Source organism: Oncorhynchus mykiss, chromosome 28 (assembly GCF_057628025.1).
Source record: "Oncorhynchus mykiss isolate SJ-2025 chromosome 28, ASM5762802v1, whole genome shotgun sequence".
NCBI lineage: Eukaryota > Metazoa > Chordata > Actinopteri > Salmoniformes > Salmonidae > Oncorhynchus > Oncorhynchus mykiss.
In genome coordinates this window covers 34,308,053-34,334,124 of record NC_143049.1, presented here as the reverse complement: position 1 = coordinate 34,334,124, position 26,072 = coordinate 34,308,053, and the positions used below count along the sequence as shown (strand labels likewise).

Genomic DNA, 26,072 nt, shown 5'->3' with positions numbered 1-26,072 from the left:
CGTAATAGAAGATGTAGTATGCTTAGTACACAATACGATATACTGAATAGATTGTGAATGGATTTGCAGAATAGCAATAGAATATATAGAACAGATAATGAACAAGGTGCAGCTAGGTTCTAAGGTGCAGCTAGGTTCTAAGGTACAGCTAGGTTCTAAGGTACAGCTAGGTTCTAAGGTACAGCTAGGTTCTAAGGTGCATGTCTGCACAGGGAGACAGCTAGGGTCTAAGGTGCATGTCTGCGCAGGGAGACAGCTAGGGTCTGAGGTGCATGTCTGTGCAGGGAGACAGCTAGGGTCTAAGGTGCATGTCTGTGCAGGGAGACAGCTAGGGTCTAAGGTGCATGTCTGCGCAGGGAGACAGCTAGGGTTAGCTGTTCAGCAGTCTGATGGCCTGGCGGTAGAAGCTGTCTCGGAGCCTGTTCGTCCGAGACCCGATGCTCCAACACCGCTCAGCAGATGGTAACAGTGAAAAGTCTGTGGTTCGAGTCCTTTATGATCTTCCTCAAACACACAGATGTCCTGGAGGCACAAATTCAACTTATTTACATAACGAATTCAATGCCAATTCAATTCACCAACGAAGTAAAAGAAACATGATTAGATGTTTTAATGTTTATTTAATTAGATAGAAATCAATGGCTGTTTTATTTCAGGCTGTCTTTGTGTTGCCACTTTGTGTTTTAGCAACCTTTAAGAAGACAAAAGGGAGATTTAATGACACACATGTCACTGTGCTTTGGGTTTATCAGAATTGGCATGTAATTGGTTGTAGGATGCATTGGGCTGTGTATGGGCGTGTGATGACGCAGGATCGAGGGATTGTATTATCAGACAGACATGTCCTTATTTGGTTGGGAAACATTGATGTAGGGTGGAACTTGACTGGTGGCTGTGTTCACGATATCCATTTTGTTCTGTCAGAGAGAGAGAGGAGACTGTAGGAGAGAAAGAGAGATGTGTGTGTGTGAGAGAATGTCGTAGAGAAACTGTATGAGAGTGTGTGTGTGTGTGTGTGTGTGTGTGTGTGAGTGAAAGAGATGAAGGTGCAGTTGGATTAATGATTTAAGGCATCATGATGGAGTTCACCAGGGTCAGATAAAGCAATATACTGTTGATTTGTCAGAGGTGCTAACCCCATCTGGCCTGGAAGCTGTGAATACCTCCATGAGGGCTTTGGTCAAAAGCAGTGCACTACTGTATGTGGGGAACACGATGCCGTTTAGGATGCAGTCATGGAGCAATTCAAAGCTGCAAGGCCGGATGGGGTTTGTATACGTCAAGCATAAACTTCAGTAAGTTGTGATAGTTGATCCTGGGCCCATACGATTCTGGTCATCAGGCTTTTCAGACTTGAGGAGCCTCTGAGGCAGATATCGATGACACAATGATATACTGTGTGTGTGAGCGTACATGTTTGTTTGTATGTGTGTGTGTGTGTGTGTCGTGCGTGCCTGTACATATGTGATCGACGGGTACTATATAGGTCAGGGAGTAGGATGACGGTAGGATGAACAAGAAGGGGCCCTGGAAAGACCATCCATCATTGGCACCTGGGACAACTGTTGCCTGGCAACAGCATAGAAATCAAAACGGTTTGCACCGGCCCTAGCCTTGAACATCATAACTCCTCAAACGGTATAAACAGATGGTTATAGCCAGTGCTCACAGTTACCATGCAGGTGCCTGCCTTTGGAGTAGGGTGAAGTTGCCCCTAGACACAAATCTTGGGTCAGTTTTGTATTTCCCCAACTAATGGTTAAGGTTAGGATTTGGGGCAGGGGAAGCTGATCCTAGATCTGCACCTGGTGGAAAATTCACCCCATAGCGCTCACAGCTGGCTGCCCAACAGTTACAATGGAGGTGCATGTCTTTAGAGTTGGCAGGATATCATGGCCAGTGGCCGCTGCTGGATCCAAAAACTCAGCATTCTAGATGAGGTGAGATATGCAGGGAAGGTAAGGACACTGGGTGGCCCTGCTATGTGGGATGGCTAATGCAGTATAATGACTGCAGGATATTTTTAATAGCCTGGCTGGATGGCAGCTGGATTGACTGAGAACCTATCACATTCATGAATGCTGATGATGTCAGTTTGGTGTAATTTCTTCTGTAGGCTGGCCAGCATCAACCCTAAAAGAGTGAGGGAGAGAGCGACGCTTGTCAACAACAACAGAGAGAGCGAGTGGGGAAGCACGGGCAACGGTCAGAGAGAGTGAGTGGGGAAGCACGGGCAACGGTCAGAGAGAGCGAGTGGGGAAGCACGGGCAACGGTCAGAGAGAGCGAGTGGGGAAGCACGGGCAACGGTCAGAGAGAGCGAGTGGGGAAGCACGGGTAACCACCAGAGAGAGCGAGTGGGGAAGCACGGGTAACCACCAGAGAGAGCGAGTGGGGAAGCACGGGCAACGGTCAGAGAGAGTGAGTGGGGAAGCACGGGCAACGGTCAGAGAGAGCGAGTGGGGAAGCACGGGCAACGGTCAGAGAGAGTGAGTGGGGAAGCACGGGCAACGGTCAGAGAGAGCGAGTGGGGAAGCACGGGCAACCGCCAGAGAGAGCGAGTGGGGAAGCACGGGCAACCGCCAGAGAGAGCGAGTGGGGAAGCACGGGCAACCGCCAGAGAGAGCGAGTGGGATTCAGGGGTGTGTTTCGTCTGTAGTCTGCATCATAGCTAAATAGGTCCTGAGAGCGACCAAAATCCACCGCGAATAGAGAGAACAACGCGACGGAGCACATAGGATAGATAGTGCGCTGAAGTCAAGACGGTTAACAGAGACCGGACCGTATGTTCATAAATACACTTAAGTCATCTTATAAAGTGGACGATTCTCCGGGTAAGGCGTCTTCTACTTTGTTTTTTTGTGTGGGGGGGGCTCGCTTTTGTTCGAGGGGTTGAGGATGATTTTAACATATCATAGACGTAGCTGTACCTAGGCCTGTCTACCTTATCTAATAATATATATTCTAAACCATTAACTCACCCATGTTGTCCCTTTCAAGTCCAGAAACCTGTAGTTCTCGTCCATGCACCCCACGTTGTTAGTTTTTCCACGTAGATGTTGCCCGGTGGTAACAAATGTCATCTTGCATTCGACTATTACCAAGGTGTGGATAAATTAGAAGTTGCTACAGTGTAGCCTAGGTATGCTAACATCTCAAATAGATAGTTTGAGGACTGCTTTCTGTTCATCTCATCCCATAATCTTGTGTAGGTTACTAGGTTGTCTGTTTTGCATAACTCTTTCACCTAAAACAGCGTACATCTGTGCCTTTCACTGAGTATGCGACCATTAGGTTAAACTCATGAGAGAAGCCAAGTTTATTGAAGGGTAAAAGTAACTACCAAAATAAAGGGAAAACAAACCGAGTCTTTATGGGGCGTTGTGCCACCACGAGCCAGAACAGCTTCAATGCACCTTGGTATAGGTTCCACTGGAACTCTATTGGAGGGATGCGACAACATATTTCCACAAGAAAGTCCATCGTCTGGTGTTTTGTTGATGGTGGGGGAAAGTGTTCAATTGGGTTGAGCTCTGGTGACTGAGACGGCCATATGGTTTTCATGCGCATCAAACCAGTCAATGCCCTGAGTCGGCAGTCATGTGGGCATAGCCAAAATAATGGTCTATCCAGCCAGCATTTTTACACACAGCCATGTTGCGATGTTAATTGCTAGATTATCTCAGGAAACACACCTGTGTGGAAGCACCTGCTTTCAAATACTTTGCAGCCCTCATTTAGGCAGTTACCCTAAAGTGATGGAGAAGGGTGTATCTCTAACACACACAAGGTCAAATCCAATTTTATACTTCATAAACTACAGATGTGGACGAACAGGGAAATGCTTACCTAAGGCCCTGCCCAACAATGCAGAGAGAAAGAAAATAGAGAAAGAATAGACAAGTAAAACACGTAATAATGAAAGTAACAATAGATACACAATGAGTAATGACGACTATGTAGAAGAGGTACCAGTACAGAGTTGATGTGCACGGCTACGAGGTAATGGAGGCAGATATGTACATATAACTAGGATTAAAGTGACAGAAAATTAACTGTAGCAGCAGCAGGGTATTTGACAAGTCTCAAAATGTAGTGCAAAAAGGGTCAATGCAGATGGTTACATAGTTAACCAAATAGCGACCCAGACTAACTATTTAACAGTCTTATTATGGCTTAGGGGTAGAAGCTGTTCAGGGTCCTTTTGATACCAGACTTGGTGCATCAGTACAGCTTGCCGTGCTGTAGCAGTACAGTCTAATGACTTGGGTGTCTAAAGACACCGCCTGGTATAGATGTCCTGGATGGCAGGGAGCTCGGCCCCAGTCATGTACTGGTCCGCCCGCACACACTACCCTCTAGCCGCAGAAATGGGCAATTTCAGTCCTTGGGGGCCTGATTGGTGTCACAGTTTTGCCCCAGCTAACACACCTGACTCCAATAATCAACTAATCATGATCTTCAGTTTAGAATGCAATCAGTGTAATCAGCTGTGTTTTCTAGGGATGGAGCAAAAGTGACACCTATCAGGCCCCCGAGGACTGGAGTTGTCCCCTGCATCTAGAGCCCTGCGTTGGCTGCTAAGCAGTTGCCATAACAAAGTGGTGATGCAGCCAGTCAAGATGCTCTCAATGGCTCAGCTGTATATGTTTTTAAGGATCTGAGGGCTCTTTTCAGCCTCCTGAGTGAGAAAAGGTGTTGTCGTGTCCTCTTCACCACTGTGTTGGTGTGTTTGGAACATGACAGATCCTTAGTGATGTGGACACTGAGGAACTTGAAGCTCTCGGCCCGCTCCTCGTCAGCTCCGTCAATGTGAATGGGAAGAAGAAGACTCAAGGCTGTAATCGCTGCCATCGGTGCTTCAACAAAGTACTGAGTAAATGGTCTGAATACTTATGTAAATGTGATATTGAAGTAATTGCATTTTTAAAATAAATTTGCAAACATTTTGAAAAACCTGTTTTTGCCCTGTCATTAAGGGGTATTGTGTGTAGATTCAGTATTTGTATTTATTTATTTTAATCTATTTTATAGAATAAGGCTGTAACGTAACAAAATGTGGATCAAGTCAAGGGGTCTGAATACTTTCCGAATGCACTGTACCCATGAGTTGACCATTCAAAACGCGGGTTAGAGGTTCCAACTTCCAAGCCCATTCTATTCATTCTATTTATATGTGTGCTAGTGCAAAACTCGTTTGCTTGTTTCAGAAAGGAGCAACAAAGTTTCATCACTTTGTTAAAGAGTCCATGTTTCAGCTTAGGGCCCCAAAAAGGCTAGAGCCCTGGTCTTCATCCATAACAGTCGGTTGGTTATAAGGTCATAGTCCCAGCCCTAAGTCAGGGGAGTGAAAATGAAATCCCAGATCCCCACTCCGTCTCAGGCTGGTCTCTGATATGAAATATCAAGTCTGTGGCTGCTGGAGATGAAGCATCATAGTGTGCGGTGCCTTTTGACATATCAAAATATATGCACAGAGGGAATATGTTTTTGGACTTTGCCTAAAGGCCATCTATGGTACAGTTGTAGTCGGAAGTTTACATACACTTAGGTTGGAGTCACTAAAACTAGTTTATCAACCACTCCACACATTTCTTGTTAATAAACTATAGTTTTGGCAAGTCGGGTAGGACATCTTTTTGTGTATGACACAAGTCATTTTTCCAACAATTGTTTACAGACAGATTAATTCACTTATAATTCACTGTTTCACAATTCCAGTCGGTCAGAAGTTTACATACACTAAGTTGACTGTGCCTTTAAACAGCTTGGAAAATTCCAGAAAATGATGTCATAGCTTTAGAATGTATTTTTTTCTGAAAGGCTAATTGACATCATTTGAGTCAATTGGAGGTGTACCTGTGGATGTATTTCAAGGCCTACCTTCAAACTCAGTGCCTCTTTGCTTAACATGGGAAAATCAAAAGAAATCATTCAAGACCACAGAAAAAAAATTGTGGACCTCCACAAGTCTGGTTCATCCTTGGGAGCAATTTCCAAACACCTGAAGATACCACATTCATCTGTACAAACAATAGTATGCAAGTATAAACACCATGGGACCACGCAGCCATCATACCACTCAGGAAGGAGATGCGTTCTGTCTCCTAGAGATGAACGTACTTTGGTGCGAAAAGTGCAAATCAATCCCAGAACAACAGCAAAGGACCTTGTGAAGATGCTGGAGGAAATGGGTACAAATCTATATATCCACAGTAAAACGAGTCCTATATCGACATAACCTGAAAGGCCACTCAGCAAGGAAGAAGCCACTGCTCCAAAACCGCCATAAAAAAAGCCAGACTACGGTTTGCAACTGCACATGGGGACAAAGATCGTACTTTTTGGAGAATTGTCCTCTGGTCTGATGAAACAAAAATAGAACTGTTTGGCCTTAATGACCATCGTTATGTTTGGAGGAAAAAGGGGGAGGCTTGCAAGCCGAAGAACACCATCCCAACCGTGAAGCACGGGGTGGCAGCATCATGTTGTGGGGGTGCTTTGCTGCAGGAGGGACTGGTGCACTTCACAAAATAGATGGCATCATGAGGGAAGAAAAGGATGTGGCTATATTGAAGCAACATCTCAAGACATCAGTCAGGAAGTTCAAGCTTGGTCACAAATGGACAATGACCCCAAGCATACTTCCAAAAAAGTCAAGGTATTGGAGTGACCATCACAAAGCCCTGACCTCAATCCTATAGAACATTTGTGTGTAGAACTGAGAAGCATGTGCGAGCAAGGAGGCCTACAAACCTGACTCAGTTACACCAGCTCTGTCAGGAGAAATGGGCCAAAATTCACCCCACTTATTGTGGGAAGCTTGTGGAAGGCTACCAGAAATGTTTGACCCAAGTTCAAAAGTTTAAAGGCAATGCTACCAAATACTAATTGAGTGTATGTAAACTTCTGACCCACTGGGAATGTGATGAAAGAAATAAAAGCTGAAATAAATATTTCTCTCTACTATCATTCTGACATTTCACATTCTTACAATAAAGTGGTGATCCTAACTGACCAAAGGCAGGGATTTTTTTACTCTGATTAAATGTCAGGAATTGTGAAAAACAGAGTTTTTAAATGTATTTGGCTAAGGTGTACGTAAAACCTCCGACTTCAACTGTAAATTTGATTCACATATGGATTCGCATAGCTGAAGCGTTGACAGATGCGTGGTAGGTCGGTCAAAGCCGCACTTTGCATTATGTTCCCATCTGCAGACATTTTGAGGTGCCGTGGGCCTGATTTCAGTACATGTCATCTAGTGAAATTCACACGGGACTTGCCCCTTCCTTTGTCTCCCGGTTGACAATTCCTCCGTTATACTTCTCTGTCTGCCACTGTGACTCAGGAGGGGTTTTAATCCGCCGGGCAACACGGTCCACAGCCATTGAATGGGGGTCATTGACTAAGTTCTTACACCGTCAGTATATTAAATCAGTGATACCTCAATGGAGTTTTAATGGGTTGCCCTCAATATGATAGATCAAAAATGTGTGTTAGGCAGCGACAGACTTAGTTACCATGCTGATTTTATTGTGCTTATTCAGCTCTCCTACCAGACGATAACTCACCCAGATCATAAATGTGTCCGCGCAATTAGATTTTCCTGTGGACGGGTGGCCGTGGCACTTAGCCACAGCGCTCTGCGTTAGCGCACTAAAATCCTGTGATGAATTAGTCCCTACCGTAACTACTGTTCTCCCGTTGGTGGAGAAGTTTAATGGCCAATAGTCTTAGAGACAAGTGCTCTACAAAAGGGGACAGTTGGTGGCCTAGTGGGTAGAGAGGCGAGCCAGCCAGCACCCGGAGGGTTTCCTGTCCGATTTGGAAAAATCTGTCTGGAATTGAACTGGCAACCGGAGGATCGCTGGTATCAAATGCTCGATGCCATTGTGCCCTTGAGCAAGGCACTTAACCCATCACAACACAGCTGCCCGTATGGCAGCATCTCTCTCTCTCTCTCTTTGTGTGTGTTGGAGGGGTTGGATCAAAAGCCGAAGTCAGATTTCAGTTGGACCTTGTGTGTAATTGATCAATAAAGTGATCTTGATTGTACACATTTTTGTGGACATTAAAGCTTTGCCCAGAGAGGACAGGTAGTAAGCACATGCTTTGTGTGGGTACTCAATGGGTCTACTGCAGAAAATGAATCCAAAAAGATCCCAAAACTGGCATACTACATGTCCCAAAAAAAAATATATATATATTGTCATTGGGAATGTGGAATCATGCCAATCCTATTGGCTTGCTTTGGGACTCATTTGGAGGAGACAAGTGTCAGTCATCCCAGAGCTCTGTAGATGTACAGCTCAGTTTGAGTGTTTGACCATTTTGGCACCCATAGTTCAAAGATCATTACATTTTACTAAGGATGTAAATTACAATGTTACTGTCATGGAACATTTGGTTCCAACATGGCCAAAACTAGTTAACAACCCTGGCATCTCTGGCAGTGCCCTGGCATCTCTGGCAGTGCCCTGGGGTAGTCTGTCTTGTCCAGTCTGTGCCATATACAGTAGCCCAGCATTATCTCATCTCACAGCTGCTACACATGGCTGTCTCTCTGTCTGTCTTTCCCTCTCTGTCTTTGTGTCTCTCTCTGTCTCTCTGTCTGTCTGTCTGTCTGTCTGTCTGTCTGTCTGTCTGTCTGTCTGTCTGTCTGTCTGTCTGTGCCATATACAGTAGCCCAGCATTATCTCATCTCACAGCTGCTACACACGGCTGTCTCTCTGTCGCTCTTTCTCTCGCTGTCTGTCTGTCTGTCTCTCTCTCTCGCTGTCTGTCGCTGTCCGTCTGTCTGTCTCTCTTTCCCTCTCTGTCTCGCTGTCTGTCTGTCTGTCTGTCTGTCTGTCTGTCTGTCTGTCTGTCTGTCTGTCTGTGCCATCTGTCAGTGGCCTACATCTCCCTGCCCTCTCTTTCCATCAAGCATGGCTAATTCTGTCTCTGTTTGAAGAAACAAACTGCTGTCCCTGTCTTTGTCTGCGTGTTATCTTTCTGTCTAGTTGGCATGTAGATAAGCATTTTCGAGACACTTGGAAACACTTATTGATGTCTATAACAGGCCAAACGTTGAAGACCAGTCAACTGTCTTGGGATTTGTGGTCACAATGTTTTAAGTGGCCTACAAAGGTCATGTGCAATGACTTTTGGCTTTGAGCCTTTGTGATATGCGTTGCAGTCAGTGCCGATCTCCTGCAATAGATTAGGCCTAGAGAGGGTAATTCAATGTACAGTAATTGATCCATGGTCAATCATCAATCAAGAAAGTAAATTGGGATAACATGTTCAATTCATGATCCGGAGGCAGTTGACATTGGGATTGATAGGCTGAGATGATTAGATATAATTTATGAATACATCCTTTAACTTCTATAACATTAAACAGGTTTCCCGTGATACAATTATTTTAATATACTTCAGAAAGTATTCAGACCCCTTGAGTTTTTCCAAATGTTATTTTACAGCCTTATTCTAATATGGATTAAATAAATAAAACATCCTTAGCAATCTACACACAATACCACATAATGACAAAGCAAAAACAAGTTTTTGGAAATGTTTGCAATTTTATTTTAAATAAAAAAACGATACCTTATTTACATAAGTATTCAGACCCTTTGCTATGAGACTTGAAATTGACCCTTTGTGATATGCATTGCAGTCAGTGCCGATCTTCTGAAATAGATTAGGTCTAGATAGGATCATTCAATGTACAGATTTGGAAAAGCACACACCTGTTTATAAAAGGTTCCACCAGTTGACAGTGCATGTCACAGCAAAAACCAAGCCATGAGGTTGAAGGAATTGTCAGTAGCGCTCCGAGACAGGATTTTGACAAGGCACAGATCTGGGGAAGGGTACCAAAACATTTCTGCACCATTGAAGGTCCACAAGAACACAGTGGCCTCCATCATTCTTAAATGGAAGAAGTTTGGAATCACCAAGACTCTTCCTAGAGCTGGCCGCCCGGCCAAACTGAGCATTCGGGGTAGAAGGGCCTTGGTCAGGGAGGTGACCAAGAACCCGATGGTCACTCTGACAGAGCTCTAGAGTCTCTCTGTGGAGATGGGAGAACCTTCCAGAAGGACAACCATCTCTGCAGCACTCCACCAATCAGGCCTTTATGGTAGAGTGGCTAGACGGAAGCCACTCCTCAGTAAAAGGCACATGACAGCCCGCTTGGAGTTTGCCAAAAGGCACCTAAAGACTCTCACACAATGAGAAACAAGAATTTCTGGTCTGCTGAAACCAAGATTGAACTCGTTGGCCTGAATGCCAAACATTACGTCTGGAGGAAACCTGACACCATCACTACAGTGAAGCATAGTGGTGGCATGTTGTGGGGATGTGTTTCAACAGCAGAGACTAGTATAGATCAAGGCAAAATCAACGAAGCAAAGTACAGAGAGATCCTTGATGAAAACCTCCTCCAGAGCGATCAGGTCCTCAGACTGGGATGAAGGTTCACCTTCCAACAGAACAATGACCCTAAGCACACAGCCGAGACAACGCAAGGAGTTGCTTCGGGACAAGGCTCTGAATGTCCTTGAGTGGCCCAGCCAGAGCCCGGACTTGAACCCGATCTAACATCTTTGGAGTGAACTGAAAATAGCTGTGCAGCAACGCTCCCCATCCAACCTGACAGAGCTTGAGAGGATCTGCAGAGAAAAATGGGAGAAACTCCCCAAATACAGGTGTGTCAAGCTTGTAGCGTCATACCCAAGAAGACGACTCTAGGCTCTAGTTGCTGCCATAGGTGCTTTAACAAAGTACTGAGTAAAGCTAAACAATTAAAACATTTTTTTTACTTTAGTTTATTTAGTAAATATTTTCTTAACTGCATTGTTGGTTAAGGGCTTGTAATTAAGCATTTCACTGTAAGGTGTACGTACACCTATTCTATTTGGGCAGGTGTGACAAATAGAATTTGATACTTATGTAAATGTGATATTTCTGTTTTTTTATTTTAAAACATTTGAAAAAATGTCTAAAAACCTGTTTTTGCTTTGTGAGTTGCACATTTTGGGGAATATTCAGAGGTGGAAACTTTCCATGGGAATTAATGGGAATATATGGGAATTAATGGAAATATATGGGAATTAACGGAAATATATGCAAATGTAATATTAATACCATTTAAATGTAGATGTTTTTTGCATTGGATATATATATACCATATCACATGGAGACAGAAACATAAACCTTTTACCTTATCATAAGTAGACATAATTGCAAATGATTAAATCCTTCCAATAGAAAAAATAAATAAAACATTTATGAATTGAACTTTAATTAAATGAGTTGACTTTTCACATGGGATGATTTCACTGAACAACAAAATAAAGGGAACATTGAATGACCCTAATGATCCATCACATCTCCCAAAAATGTTTTCAACATATAATAAAATGATAGTCTAGAAACTAAAGCTTTCGTTGTCTCCCTCTCTGGCTTCCATGTCTTCTCCCTGGACCTCCTCAATGTCCACCTCTTGAACATCAGACTCTGAGGCCTCATCTTCACTGTCACTTTCCAACCTTGTTGAGGATGGCTCGTTGTCAGGCTCAAAAAGCCTCAAATTTGCCCGTAGGGCCAGCAATTTTTCAACCCTTGTATTGGTCAGCCTGTTGAGTGTTTTGGTGTGTGTGTTCCCAAACAAGGACCAGTTGTTATCTGAGGCAGCTGATGTTGGTGGGATTTTGGAGGAGGATGGAGACAACAGGGGAAAGAGCCTCAGATACACAAAATCCGTTCCACCAGGTGGCTGATGAGATATGTTGGCACGACTGCCATATTGCATCTCCATCCCATGTACTTCGCTAGACTGCCAAGAACCTTGCCCTCATCCAGGCCAAGGTGGCGAGACACGGTAGTGATGACACCATAGGCCTTGTTGATCTCTGCACCAGACAGGATGCTCTTGCCAGCATACTTGGGGTCCAACATGTACGCTGCGGTGTGTATGAGCTTCAGGCAGAAGTCTTCACGCTTTTTGATGTATTTCAGAACTGCAGTTTCCTCTTTTTTTTCTCATTTTGTCTTTCATAGTTGAAGTGTACCTATGATGAAAATTACAGGCCTCTCATCTTTTTAAGTGGGAGAACTTTCACAATTGGTGGCTGACTAAATACTTTTTTGCCCCGCTGTATGTAGAGGTCAGGGAGAGCTTTGTTATGACATTTTAATGTGCATCAGATGGCAACAAGATCATATTTTACAGCAATTTCATCAGATAACATGAATACAAAGCTGGCGAGAGGTGGTTAGAATAGGATGGGAGGCCAAGAGTCCGTGTATCCAATAGAGAGTCAGAGTCCCGAGTGTGGGAACAAACAGTCTGTCCCACAGTTGGGTAAACAAGCAAGTTCATAGTCAACAAAGCACGCAGGAGTCATGAGACATATTGCATAAAGCACAAGAAATATATATATATAAAGACTTGGGGCTAGCCATTGTAAGTTCAAAGAGTCACTCGCCCCAACAAGAACTTGAGAGAGTAGCTCTCTATCAGTCCAGTAGGCTAACATAGCTAGTAAATTACTGTCTACTGTTTTCTTTCCACTTGCAAAAGGAGGTCTTTAGCTTGCTATATTTTTTCAGTTTTGTCGAATGGTCCTTTACGACATAGATGATTAATGGATAGCTGGAACTCTAGCCATTTAATGTCTTAATGGGCACAGATCTGTCCTCAATTATAATCCGCTACTATTCCCTGAATATGACCAAGCCAATTCTAGTTTAGTACCCCATGCTATTATAATCTGCTACTATTCCCTGAATATGGCCAAGCCAATTCTAGTTTAGTACCCCATGCTATTATAATCTGCTACTAATCCCTGAATATGACCAAGCCAATTCTAGTTTAGTACCCCATGCTATTATAATCTGCTACTAATCCATGAATATGACCAAGCCAATTCTAGTTTAGTACCCCATGCTATTATAATCTGCTACTAATCCCTGAATATGACCAAGCCAATTCTAGTTTAGTACCCCATGCTATTATAATCTGCTACTAATCCCTGAATATGACCAAGCCAATTCTAGTTTAGTACCCCATGCTATTATAATCTGCTACTAATCCATGAATATGACCAAGCCAATTCTAGTTTAGTACCCCATGCTATTATAATCTGCTACTAATCCCTGAATATGACCAAGCCAATTCTAGTTTAGTACCCCATGCTATTATAATCTGCTACTATTCCCTGAATATGGCCAAGCCAATTCTAGTTTAGTACCCCATGCTATTATAATCTGCTACTAATCCCTGAATATGACCAAGCCAATTCTAGTTTAGTACCCCATGCTATTATAATCTGCTACTAATCCCTGAATATGACCAAGCCAATTCTAGTTTAGTACCCCATGCTATTATAATCTGCTACTAATCCCTGAATATGACCAAGCCAATTCTAGTTTAGTACCCCATGCTATTATAATCTTAATATTAATATTAATGATTGTGCCAAGATAGCCTTGAATGCATTCACTGTTCTTCACATGGTATTTGAACGTAATGTTAACGTAATTGAACACATGACGTCTGTAAACTCCTTTGTTTTGGTTTCACAAAAGCAATCTTTGTATGGGTGACTGGGTGCCCAATGACCTGGAGTGTGTGTTGGGCATTGCCTCACCCTCTACACAGTCTTCCTTTGTACACTTACGTCTTGTGAGACAGAGGATGTTTTCTCTTTACTGTAAACATTATGATTGAGGTCTCATCTGATGTTCGTATTGTCTGACTGAGCTCTGAAACCTAGCCCCTCTGGTGTACGGCAACAGATATCCCATTGTTAGTTCATGTGAATTCATGGCAGGTCTCAAATGGTTATTTACGACGCAGGGGATTTGAGTGGAGATCGGGGGTGTTTGGCATCCCCCCTTGTTGACTAAAAAACCCATGTTAACAGAACCGCCCAACACCACCACCCCTACACAACTAATACCACCCCCCTTGTTGACTAAAAAACCCATGTTAACAGAACCGCCCAACACCACCACCCCTACACAACTAATACCACCCCCCTTGTTGACTAAAAAACCCATGTTAACAGAACCGCCCAACACCACCACCCCTACACAACTAATACCATCCCCCTTGTTGACTAAAAAACCCATGTTAACAGAACCGCCCAACACCACCACCCCTACACAACTAATACCACCCCCCTCGTTGACTAAAAAACCCATGTTAACAGAACCGCCCAACACCACCACCCCTACACAACTAATACCACCCCCCCTTGTTGACTAAAAAACCCATGTTAACAGAACCGCCCAACACCACCACCCCTACACAACTAATACCACCCCCCTTGTTGACTAAAAAACCCATGTTAACAGAACCGCCCAACACCACCACCTCTACACAACTAATACCACCCCCCATGTTTACTTTTGACAATTCGTCCTCTGCGTGTACCCCATCATTTAGTGTGTCTTGGCGTGCTAATCTACACAGAGGCGGCATTTGACAGCAGTTAGCCTTAGATCAGTGGTTCCCAAGCTTTTTATAGTCCCGTACCCCTTCAAACATTCATCCTCCAGCTGTACCCCCTCTAGCACCAGGGTCAGCGCACTCTCATATGTTGTTGTTTTTGCCATTAATGTAAGCCTGCCACACACACACTATACGATACATTTATTAAACATAAAAATGAGTGTGAGTTTTTGTCACAACCCAGCTTGTGGAAAGTGACAGAGCTCTTATAGGACCAGGGCACAAATAATAATAATCAATCATTTTGCTCTTTATTTAACCATCTTACATATAAAACCTTATTTGTTCATTGTGAATAACTCACCACAGGTTAATGAGAAGGGTGTGCTTGAAAGGATGCACATAACTGCAATGTTGGGTTGTATTGGAGAGAGTCTGTCTTAAATCATTTTCCACACACAGTCTGTGCCTCTATTTAGTTTTCATGCTGGTGAGGGCCGAGAATCCACTCTCACATAGTGCCTTAACAGCGTGATTTGCCAAGACAGGATATATACTATATTGAGCGCAGCCCAATCCAGAAATCTGTCAGTGGCTTCTGATTGAATTCAATTTTCACAGAACCGCTTGTCGCAATTTCGATGAGGCTCTCTTGTTCAGATATCTATAAGTGGACTGGAGGCAGGGCATGAAAGCATAACGTGCCGCACATTGAATATACATACAGTGGTTGCTCCACTAAAAGTTTTGCGATTATTCTGCGGGACTTAGAGGTAATTTGTGGTTTAGTACGGTACCCTGCGTCACCACTTCATTGCTCCAGACCACCACCAGGGGGAGTTAGAGCACTGATTATGCTTTTGGGTCCTACTGTGTCTCTAACTGACAATGAATGAATGGGCAACATAAACCTATATAGAAACTGATAATTGTCCACGACTTCAGTATTACTTACTAAAACTGTTGTTACACTAATTTTTATTTTGTTAAGATTATTTTTGCTCATACTGTAGTATTGTAGCCTACTCCCGACAGGTCACATTGTACAGTGCCTGAGTGATGCAGCGGTCTAAGACACTGCATAGCAGTGCAAACTGTGTTGCTACAGATGCTGGTTCAATACCCGTGCCGGCCTTGACTGAGTGAACCATGAGATGACTAGGTTTTTGGTTTCTCTCTCTAAAAATATAAATAAATCATTCTCAATAACAAACTAGCTTTATTTACTTTATTTATTTATTTATTTAGTAACAATGTCTCACCCCATGTTCAAGAATGGCCTTTTTCTCAATCATTTTACTTTATTTGTAAACAAAATCATCTCCATAATATTGTTATTTTTTTAATCAAAGAGATGTATTATTATTAAAAATAATTTTGAATTATATAAAAGCCAGTTGGATATTCTCACAGATATATTATTAACCCTGTTATTAGCAGGACAATATATATATTGGTCATATTGGTCATGGCTCCCGAGTGGCGCACAATGGGACTTGCAGTTCTCCAGCTGCGGGGGTCACGGGATGGGCCTCAGAGCTGCGCACAGAAGACGGACCTAACCCGTGGGGGTAGTGGGGGGTGGGCCTCAGAGCCGCGCACAGAAGACGGACCTAGCCCGTGGGGGTGGTGGGGGGTGGACCTCAGAGCTGCGCACAGAAGACGGACCTAGCCCGTGGGGGGTGGTGGGGGGTGGGCCTCAGAGCCGCGCACAGAAGACGGACCTAGCCCGTGGGGGGTGGGCCTCAGAGCCGCGCACAGAAGACGGACCTAGCCCGTGGGGGGTGGTGGGGGGTGGGCCTCAGAGCCGCGCACAGAAGACGGACCTAGCCCGTGGGGGGTGGTGGGGGGTGGGCCTCAGAGCCGCGCACAGAAGACGGACTTGCTCGTGGGGGTGGTGGGGGGTGGGCCTCAGAGCCGCGCACAGAAGACGGACCTAGCTCGTGGGGGTGGTGGGGGGTGGGCCTCAGAGCCGCGCACAGAAGACGGACCTAGCTCGTGGGGGTGTTGGGGGGTGGGCCCTAATAATGCACTAATAATGGAGCTGACTAGAGAAACGTTCTCGCTGTTCTTAGTGAGTGATATAAATAGACTTTCAAAATGCCCATGTTTGTTTATTTAGTTATGGATCCATAACGAATTACTGTGGGAATAAATATCACTGAATACTGAAATATTGGAACAAAGTTGTCTAATGAAGGTCAACAAATGGTTGCATACTGAAAATTCTCTTTCATACACACAAACGGTCACGTCATACAGCGCCATTATGGCTATTAGCAGGTAGCTGGAAAACAGACTTGCCTGGAAGGAGGGTAGGGGGAGAATTCTATCGTCAAATGTATTTCTTAGTTCAATTGGCTGTATCACAACTGGTCGTGATTGGTTGCAATTTCAGTTTAATCCACCAGAAAAGACCAAACAAATAATACAACAATAAGTATTATTGTGATTATGTATCACATCCGACCATGATTGGGAGTCTCATAGGGCTACGCACAACTGGCCCAGCCTTTCTCCCCCTCTAAAAACAGAAATAAAGGTTTTGGCCTTTACAAATATTTATTTGGCCTTTATTCAGATTATAATCGCTCACTTTCGTTTTCTTGAAAACGAAATAACCTCCAAAATATCATTATATATTGTCAAGTTGATGGCACAGTCAAATAGCCTCAGCACCTACATAAAACTGAGTGACACAGTCATATAGCCTCAGCACCTACATAAAGCTGAGTGACTCAGTCATATAGCCTCAGCACCTACATAAAGCTGAGTGACTCAGTCATATAGCCTCAGCACCTACATAAAGCTGAGTGACTCAGTCATATAGCCTCAGCACCTACATAAAGCTGAGTGACTCAGTCATATAGCCTCAGCACCTACATAAAGCTGAGTGACTCAGTCATATAGCCTCAGCACCTACATAAAGCTGAGTGACTCAGTCATATAGCCTCAGCACCTACATAAAGCTGAGTGACTCAGTCATATAGCCTCAGCACCTACATAAAGCTGAGTGACTCAGTCATATAGCCTCAGCACCTACATAAAGCTGAGTGACTCAGTCATATAGCCTCAGCACCTACATAAAGCTGAGTGACTCAGTCATATAGCCTCAGCACCTACATAAAGCTGAGTGACTCAGTCATATAGCCTCAGCACCTACATAAAGCTGAGTGACTCAGTCATATAGCCTCAGCACCTACATAAAGCTGAGTGACTCAGTCATATAGCCTCAGCACCTACATAAAGCTGAGTGACTCAGTCATATAGCCTCAGCACCTACATAAAGCTGAGTGACTCAGTCATATAGCCTCAGCACCTACATAAAGCTGAGTGACTCAGTCATATAGCCTCACCTACATAAAGCTGAGTGACTCAGTCATATAGCCTCAGCACCTACATAAAGCTGAGTGACTCAGTCATATAGCCTCAGCACCTACATAAAGCTGAGTGACTCAGTCATATAGCCTCAGCACCTACATAAAGCTGAGTGACTCAGTCATATAGCCTCAGCACCTACATAAAGCTGAGTGACTCAGTCATATAGCCTCAGCACCTACATAAAGCTGAGTGACACACTCATTCATGGCTTTGGATCAAAATAAATAAGTATCAACATTCTTTCTGATAGTCTTTAATAAAGAAATGTTTTGGTGATCCTGACCTGGACACCGTGTACAGTATTATTATAGCCCATTATGGGCTATTAGCAGGACAATAATCCTTTACCAACACCTCTCTGTATCTTGATACTTTGTGGATGGGGCCTCCCCAGTGGTGCAGCTGTCTACGTCACCGCATCGCAATGCAAAATGCGTTGCTACAGATACCCGTGCCGGCCGGTACCGTTGGTTTTAATTCAGAATCCTCTATATGTAATTATTGGCAGAGAGTCACGTCATATTTTTCTAAATACTGCAGGCCCTACCGTAGGCGACATGAGTCTCACTCGTGTTGAGTAGAGATGAAACGGTATGAAAATGTCATATCACGATTATAGTGACCAAAATGATCACGGTTATCAGTACTATCAGTGTTATCAGTGTTAACAGTTATCAGTGTTATGATAGTACTGTTATCACTGTTATCAGTGTTATCAGTGTTATCAGTACTATCAGTGTTAACAGTTATTGGTTAACACTGATATCAGTACTATCAGTGTTATCAGTACTATCAGTGTTAACAGTTATCAGTGTTATCAGTACTATCAGTGTTAACCATTATCAGTGTTAAGTTATCAGTGTTATCGGTGTTAACAGTTATCAGTGTTAACAGTTATCAGTGTTATCAGTGTTAACCGTCATCAGTGTTAACCGTTATCAGTGTTAACAGTTATCAGTGTTATCAGTGTTAACCGTTATCAGTGTTAACCGTTATCAGTGTTAACAGTTATCAGTGTTAACAGTTAACAGTTATCAGGGTTATCAGTGTTATCAATACGATCAGTGTTATCAATACTATCAGTGTTATCAATACTATCAGTGTTATCAGTACTATCAGTGTTATCAATACTATCAGTGTTATCAGTACTATCAGTGTTAACAGTGTTATCAGTACTATCAGTGTCAGTGTGGTATCATTGTTATCAGTACTATCAGTGTCAGTGTTAGTGTTAACAGTGTTATCAGTACTATCAGTGTTAGTGTTAACAGTGTTATCAGTACTATCAGTGTTAGTGTTATCAGTACTGTCAGTGTTATCACTGTATTGTTCAAACGTACTGGAAATTTTGAAAAAGTACTGACACTGAAATAGTTTCAGCAAGTTTTATATTGAAAACCAGCAAACAAAAATAAAATTAGCAACACTATGCGCTTTTTGTGTGCATAAACATGTAACATAATAACATTAAAGATGGCACCATGTGGCCATGAGAGGTAAACGTTTCCCTAGTGCAGGTTTTAATGAACACAACCGTAAGTAAGCAAATAAAATAAACAAACAAATAAAATTAGCAGCACTCACGTTGTAGTGAGACACGGCTACCTTTATCAGCCTCAGAAAGCCAGACCTCTCCTTTATCAGCCTCAGAAAGCCAGACCTCTCCTTTATCAGCCTCAGAGAGCCAGGCCTCTCCTTTATCAGCCTCAGAAAGCCAGGCCTCTCCTTTATCAGACTCAGAAAGCCAGACCTCTCCTTTATCAGCATCAGAAAGCCAGGCCTCTCCTTTATCAGCCTCAGAGAGCCAGGCCTCCCCTTTATCAGCCTCAGAAAGCCAGGCCTCTCCTTTATCAGCCTCAGAAAGCCAGGCCTCTCCTTTATCAGCCTCAGAAAGCCAGACCTCCCCTTTATCAGCCTCAGAAAGCCAGACCTCCCCTTTATCAGCCTCAGAAAGCCAGGCCTCTCCTTTATCAGCATCAGAAAGCCATGCCTCTCCTTTATCAGCCTCAGAAAGCCAGACCTCCCCTTTATCAGCCTCAGAAAGCTATGCCTCTCCTTTATCAGCCTCAGAAAGCCAGGCCTCTCCTTTATCAGCCTCAGAAAGCCAGGCCTCTCCTTTATCAGCCTCAGAAAGCCAGACCTCTCCTTTATCAGCCTCAGAGAGCCAGGCCTCTCCTTTATCAGCCTCAGAAAGCCAGGCCTCTCCTTTATCAGCCTCAGAAAGCCAGGCCTCTCCTTTATCAGCCTCAGAAAGCCAGGCCTCTCCTTTATCAGACTCAGAAAGCCAGACCTCTCCTTTATCAGCATCAGAAAGCCAGACCTCTCCTTTATCAGACTCAGAAAGCCAGGCCTCTCCTTTATCAGACTCAGAAAGCCAGGCCTCTCCTTTATCAGACTCAGAAAGCCAGGCCTCTCCTTTATCAGCCTCAGAGAGCCAGGCCTCTCCTTTATCAGCCTCAGAGAGCCAGGCCTCTCCTTTATCAGCCTCAGAGAGCCAGGCCTCCCCTTTATCAGCCTCAGAGAGCCAGGCCTCCCCTTTATCAGCCTCAGAAAGCCAGGCCTCTCCTTTATCAGCCTCAGAAAGCCAGGCCTCTCCTTTATCAGCCTCAGAAAGCCAGACCTCCCCTTTATCAGCCTCAGAAAGCCAGACCTCCCCTTTATCAGCCTCAGAAAGCCAGGCCTCTCCTTTATCAGCATCAGAAAGCCATGCCTCTCCTTTATCAGCCTCAGAAAGCCAGACCTCCCCTTTATCAGCCTCAGAAAGCTATGCCTCTCCTTTATCAGCCTCAGAAAGCCAGGCCTCTCCTTTATCAGCCTCAGAAAGCCAGGCCTCTCCTTTATCAGCCTCAGAAAGCCAGACCTCTCCTTTATCAGCCTCAGAGAGCCAGGCCTCTCCTTTATCAGCCTCAGAAAGCCAGGCCTCTCCTTTATCAGCCTCAGAAAGCCAGGCCTCTCCTTTATCAGCCTCAGAAAGCCAGGCCTCTCCTTTATCAGACTCAGAAAGCCAGACCTCTCCTTTATCAGCATCAGAAAGCCAGACCTCTCCTTTATCAGACTCAGAAAGCCAGGCCTCTCCTTTATCAGACTCAGAAAGCCAGGCCTCTCCTTTATCAGACTCAGAAAGCCAGACCTCTCCTTTATCAGACTCAGAAAGCCAGGCCTCTCCTTTATCAGACTCAGAAAGCCAGACCTCTCCTTTATCAGCCTCAGAAAGCCAGGCCTCTCCTTTATCAGACTCAGAAAGCCAGACCTCTCCTTTATCAGACTCAGAAAGCCAGACCTCTCCTTTATCAGACTCAGAAAGCCAGGCCTCTCCTTTATCAGACTCAGAAAGCCAGGCCTCTCCTTTATCAGACTCAGAAAGCCAGGCCTCTCCTTTATCAGACTCAGAAAGCCAGGCCTCTCCTTTATCAGACTCAGAAAGCCAGACCTCTCCTTTATCAGACTCAGAAAGCCAGGCCTCTCCTTTATCAGACTCAGAAAGCCAGACCTCTCCTTTATCAGACTCAGAAAGCCAGGCCTCTCCTTTATCAGCCTCAGAGAGCCAGGCCTCTCCTTTATCAGCCTCAGAAAGCCAGGCCTCTCCTTTATCAGACTCAGAAAGCCAGGCCTCTCCTTTATCAGACTCAGAAAGCCAGGCCTCTCCTTTATCAGACTCAGAAAGCCAGGCCTCTCCTTTATCAGACTCAGAAAGCCAGGCCTCAGGACATGAAATGGCATCATGTCCTTTTTATTTATTCATTTTATGTCCTATTTGTTACTTTTATTTCTCTTTTTATTTTTTATTTTTTTTACTGCATTGTTGGTTAAGGGCTCGTAAGTAAGCATTTCACTGTACGGTCTACAACTGTTGTATTCGGTGACAAATAAAATGTGATTTGATTTGAACCTACAGTGCCTTGCGAAAGTATTCGGCCCCCTTGAACTTTGCGACCTTTTGTCACATTTCAGGCTTCAAACATAAAGATATAAAACTGTATTTTTTTGTGAAGAATCAACAACAAGTGGGACACAATCATGAAGTGGAACGACATTTATTGGATTTTTCAAACTTTTTTAACAAATCAAAAACTGAAAAATTGGGCGTGCAAAATTATTCAGCCCCCTTAAGTTAATACTTTGTAGCGCCACCTTTTGCTGCGATTACAGCTGTAAGTCGCTTGGGGTATGTCTCTATCAGTTTTGCACATCGAGAGACTGACATTTTTTCCCATTCCTCCTTGCAAAACAGCTCGAGCTCAGTGAGGTTGGATGGAGAGCATTTGTGAATAGCAGTTTTCAGTTCTTTCCACAGATTCTCAATTGGATTCAGGTCTGGACTTTGACTTGGCCATTCTAACACCTGGATATGTTTATTTTTGAACCATTCCATTGTAGATTTTGCTTTATGTTTTGGATCATTGTCTTGTTGGAAGACAAATCTCCGTCCCAGTCTCAGGTCTTTTGCAGACTCCATCAGGTTTTCTGCCAGAATGGTCCTGTATTTGGCTCCATCCATCTTCCCATCAATTTTAACCATCTTCCCTGTCCCTGCTGAAGAAAAGCAGGCCCAAATCATGATGCTGCCACCACCATGTTTGACAGTGGGGATGGTGTGATCAGCTGTGTTGCTTTTACGCCAAACATAACGTTTTGCATTGTTGCCAAAAAGTTCAATTTTGGTTTCATCTGACCAGAGCACCTTCTTCCACATGTTTGGTGTGTCTCCCAGGTGGCTTGTGGCAAACTTTAAACAACACTTTTTATGGATATCTTTAAGAAATGGCTTTCTTCTTGCCACTCTTCCATAAAGGCCAGATTTGTGCAATATACGACTGATTGTTGTCCTATGGACAGAGTCTCCCACCTCAGCTGTAGATCTCTGCAGTTCATCCAGAGTGATCATGGGCCTCTTGGCTGCATCTCTGATCAGTCTTCTCCTTGTATGAGCTGAAAGTTTAGAGGGACGGCCAGGTCTTGGTAGATTTGCAGTGGTCTGATACTCTTTCCATTTCAATATTATCGCTTGCACAGTGCTCCTTGGGATGTTTAAAGCTTGGGAAATCTTTTTGTATCCAAATCCGGCTTTAAACTTCTTCACAACAGTATCTCGGACCTGCCTGGTGTGTTCCTTGTTCTTCATGATGCTCTCTGCGCTTTTAACGGACCTCTGAGACTATCACAGTGCAGGTGCATTTATACGGAGACTTGATTACACACAGGTGGATTGTATTTATCATCATTAGTCATTTAGGTCAACATTGGATCATTCAGAGATCCTCACTGAACTTCTGGAGAGAGTTTGCTGCACTGAAAGTAAAGGGGCTGAATAATTTTGCACGCCCAATTTTTCAGTTTTTGATTTGTTAAAAAAGTTTGAAATATGCAATAAATGTCGTTCCACTTCATGATTGTGTCCCACTTGTTGTTGATTCTTCACAAAAAAATACAGTTTTATATCTTTATGTTTGAAGCCTGAAATGTGGCAAAAGGTTGCAAAGTTCAAGGGGGCCAAATACTTTCGCAAGGCACTGTATTTCAGTCCAAGTCAAGCACTGATGCCGACTGAACTACAGATCCATATTTAGGGTATTGCGGAGCCATTTTATGCGCTGGGGTAAAAATATAATCCACTAACCCTTACCTGCCACTTGAACGTCCCCGGCGAGTGATCATGCATTCTGCCCGGTGCATTTAAGTGCCCCGTTGCCACGGTAACGGGTCCCTCCCACATCAACAGGCAGTCCGTGTAGAGGTGGTCTTGATGTTGAGGTTATGATGATTCCTCATGCTGTAGTGGGGTGTGGTCTCTGAGTTGATGAAACCCTTGTCGTTTCCCACCTTTTCTCATCACCTTGACACAAGATCAAAGCATCCAGATTGGGTGGCAGGTAGCCTAGTGGTTAGAGTGGAGGGACGGCAGGTAGCCTAGTGGTTAGAGTGGAGGGACGGCAGGTAGTCTAGTGGTTAGAGTGGAGGGACGGCAGGTAGTCTAGTGGTTAGAGTGGAGGGGCGGCAGGTAGTCTAGTGGTTAGAGTGGAGGGGTGGCAGGTAGCCTAGTGGTTAGAGTGGAGGGACGGCAGGTAGTCTAGTGGTTAGAGTGGAGGGTGGCAGGTAGCCTAGTGGTTAGAGTGGAGGGACGGCAGGTAGTCTAGTGGTTAGAGTGGGGGGACGGCAGGTAGTCTAGTGGTTAGAGTGGAGGGACGGCAGGTAGTCTAGTGGTTAGAGTGGAGGGTGGCAGGTAGCCTAGTGGTTAGAGTGGAGGGACGGCAGGTAGTCTAGTGGTTAGAGTGGAGGGACGGCAGGTAGTCTAGTGGTTAGAGTGGAGGGGCGGCAGGTAGTCTAGTGGTTAGAGTGGAGGGGTGGCAGGTAGCCTAGTGGTTAGAGTGGAGGGTGGCAGGTAGCCTAGTGGTTAGAGTGGAGGGACGGCAGATAGTCTAGTGGTTAGAGTGGAGGGGCGGCAGGTAGTCTAGTGGTTAGAGTGGAGGGTGGCAGGTAGCCTAGTGGTTAGATTGGAGGGACGGCAGGTAGTCTAGTGGTTAGAGTGGAGGGGCGGCAGGTAGTCTAGTGGTTAGAGTGGAGGGTGGCAGGTAGTCTAGTGGTTAGAGTGGAGGGGCGGCAGGTAGTCTAGTGGTTAGAGTGGAGGGACGGCAGGTAGTCTAGTGGTTAGAGTAGAGGGACGGCAGGTAGTCTAGTGGTTAGAGTGGAGGGGCGGCAGGTAGTCTAGTGGTTAGAGTGGAGGGGCGGCAGGTAGTCTAGTGGTTAGAGTGGAGGGTGGCAGGTAGTCTAGTGGTTAGAGTGGAGGGGCAGTCAGGTAGCCTAGTGGTTAGAGTAGAGGGACGGCAGGTAGTGTAGTGGTTAGAGTGGAGGGACGGCAGGTAGTCTAGTGGTTAGAGTGGAGGGGCAGTCAGGTAGCCTAGTGGTTAGAGTGGAGGGACGGCAGGAAGTCTAGTGGTTAGAGTGGAGGGGCGGCAGGTAGTCTAGTGATTAGAGTGGAGGGACGGCAGGTGGCCTAGTGGTTAGAGTGGAGGGGCAGTCAGGTAGCCTAGTGGTTAGAGTGGAGGGGCGGCAGGTAGTCTAGTGGTTAGAGTGGAGGGACGGCATTTAGTCTAGTGGTTAGAGTGGAGGGACGGCAGGTAGTCTAGTGGTTAGAGTGGAGGGACGGCATTTAGTCTAGTGGTTAGAGTGGAGGGACGGCAGGTAGTCTAGTGGTTAGAGTGGGGGGGCGGCAGGTAGCCTAGTGGTTAGAGTGGAGGGGTGGCAGGTAGCCTAGTGGTTAGAGTGGAGGGACGGCAGGTAGTCTAGTGGTTAGAGTGGAGGGGCGGCAGGTAGTCTAGTGGTTAGAGTGGAGGGGCGGCAGGTAGTCTAGTGGTTAGAGTGGAGGGGCGGCAGGTAGTCTAGTGGTTAGAGTGGGGGGACGGCAGGTAGTCTAGTGGTTAGAGTGGAGGGACGGCAGGTAGTCTAGTGGTTAGAGTGGAGGGTGGCAGGTAGCCTAGTGGTTAGAGTGGAGGGACGGCAGGTAGTCTAGTGGTTAGAGTGGAGGGACGGCAGGTAGTCTAGTGGTTAGAGTGGAGGGGCGGCAGGTAGTCTAGTGGTTAGAGTGGAGGGACGGCAGGTAGTCTAGTGGTTAGAGTGGAGGGACGGCAGGTAGCCTAGTGGTTAGAGTGGAGGGACGGCAGGTAGTCTAGTGGTTAGAGTGGAGGGACGGCAGGTAGTCTAGTGGTTAGAGTGGAGGGACGGCAGGTAGTCTAGTGGTTAGAGTGGGGGGACGGCAGGTAGCCTAGTGGTTAGATTGGAGGGACGGCAGATAGTCTAGTGGTTAGAGTGGAGGGGCGGCAGGTAGTCTAGTGGTTAGAGTGGAGGGTGGCAGGTAGCCTAGTGGTTAGATTGGAGGGACGGCAGGTAGTCTAGTGGTTAGAGTGGAGGGGCGGCAGGTAGTCTAGTGGTTAGAGTGGAGGGTGGCAGGTAGTCTAGTGGTTAGAGTGGAGGGGCGGCAGGTAGTCTAGTGGTTAGAGTGGAGGGACGGCAGGTAGTCTAGTGGTTAGAGTAGAGGGACGGCAGGTAGTCTAGTGGTTAGAGTGGAGGGGCGGCAGGTAGTCTAGTGGTTAGAGTGGAGGGGCGGCAGGTAGTCTAGTGGTTAGAGTGGAGGGTGGCAGGTAGTCTAGTGGTTAGAGTGGAGGAGCAGTCAGGTAGCCTAGTGGTTAGAGTAGAGGGACGGCAGGTAGTGTAGTGGTTAGAGTGGAGGGACGGCAGGTAGTCTAGTGG

At 45.1% G+C, this 26,072-nt stretch overlaps 1 protein-coding gene across 2 annotated transcripts in view; it reads left to right on the top strand.

Annotated features, from left to right (window-relative positions):
- Nucleotides 1-2,139: 2,139 nt before the first annotated feature.
- Nucleotides 2,140-26,072, top strand: part of LOC110509034 (3',5'-cyclic-AMP phosphodiesterase 4B) — a 116,142-nt gene continuing 92,209 nt past the window's right edge. Inside the window, exon 1 of one of the 2 annotated variants that reach the window (XM_036966732.2) lies at nucleotides 2,140-2,832. The gene's annotated coding sequence lies outside the window, so the exon portion shown is untranslated. The remainder of the gene's footprint in view (nucleotides 2,833-26,072) is intronic. The other variant, XM_090225166.1, reaches the window with a different exon arrangement.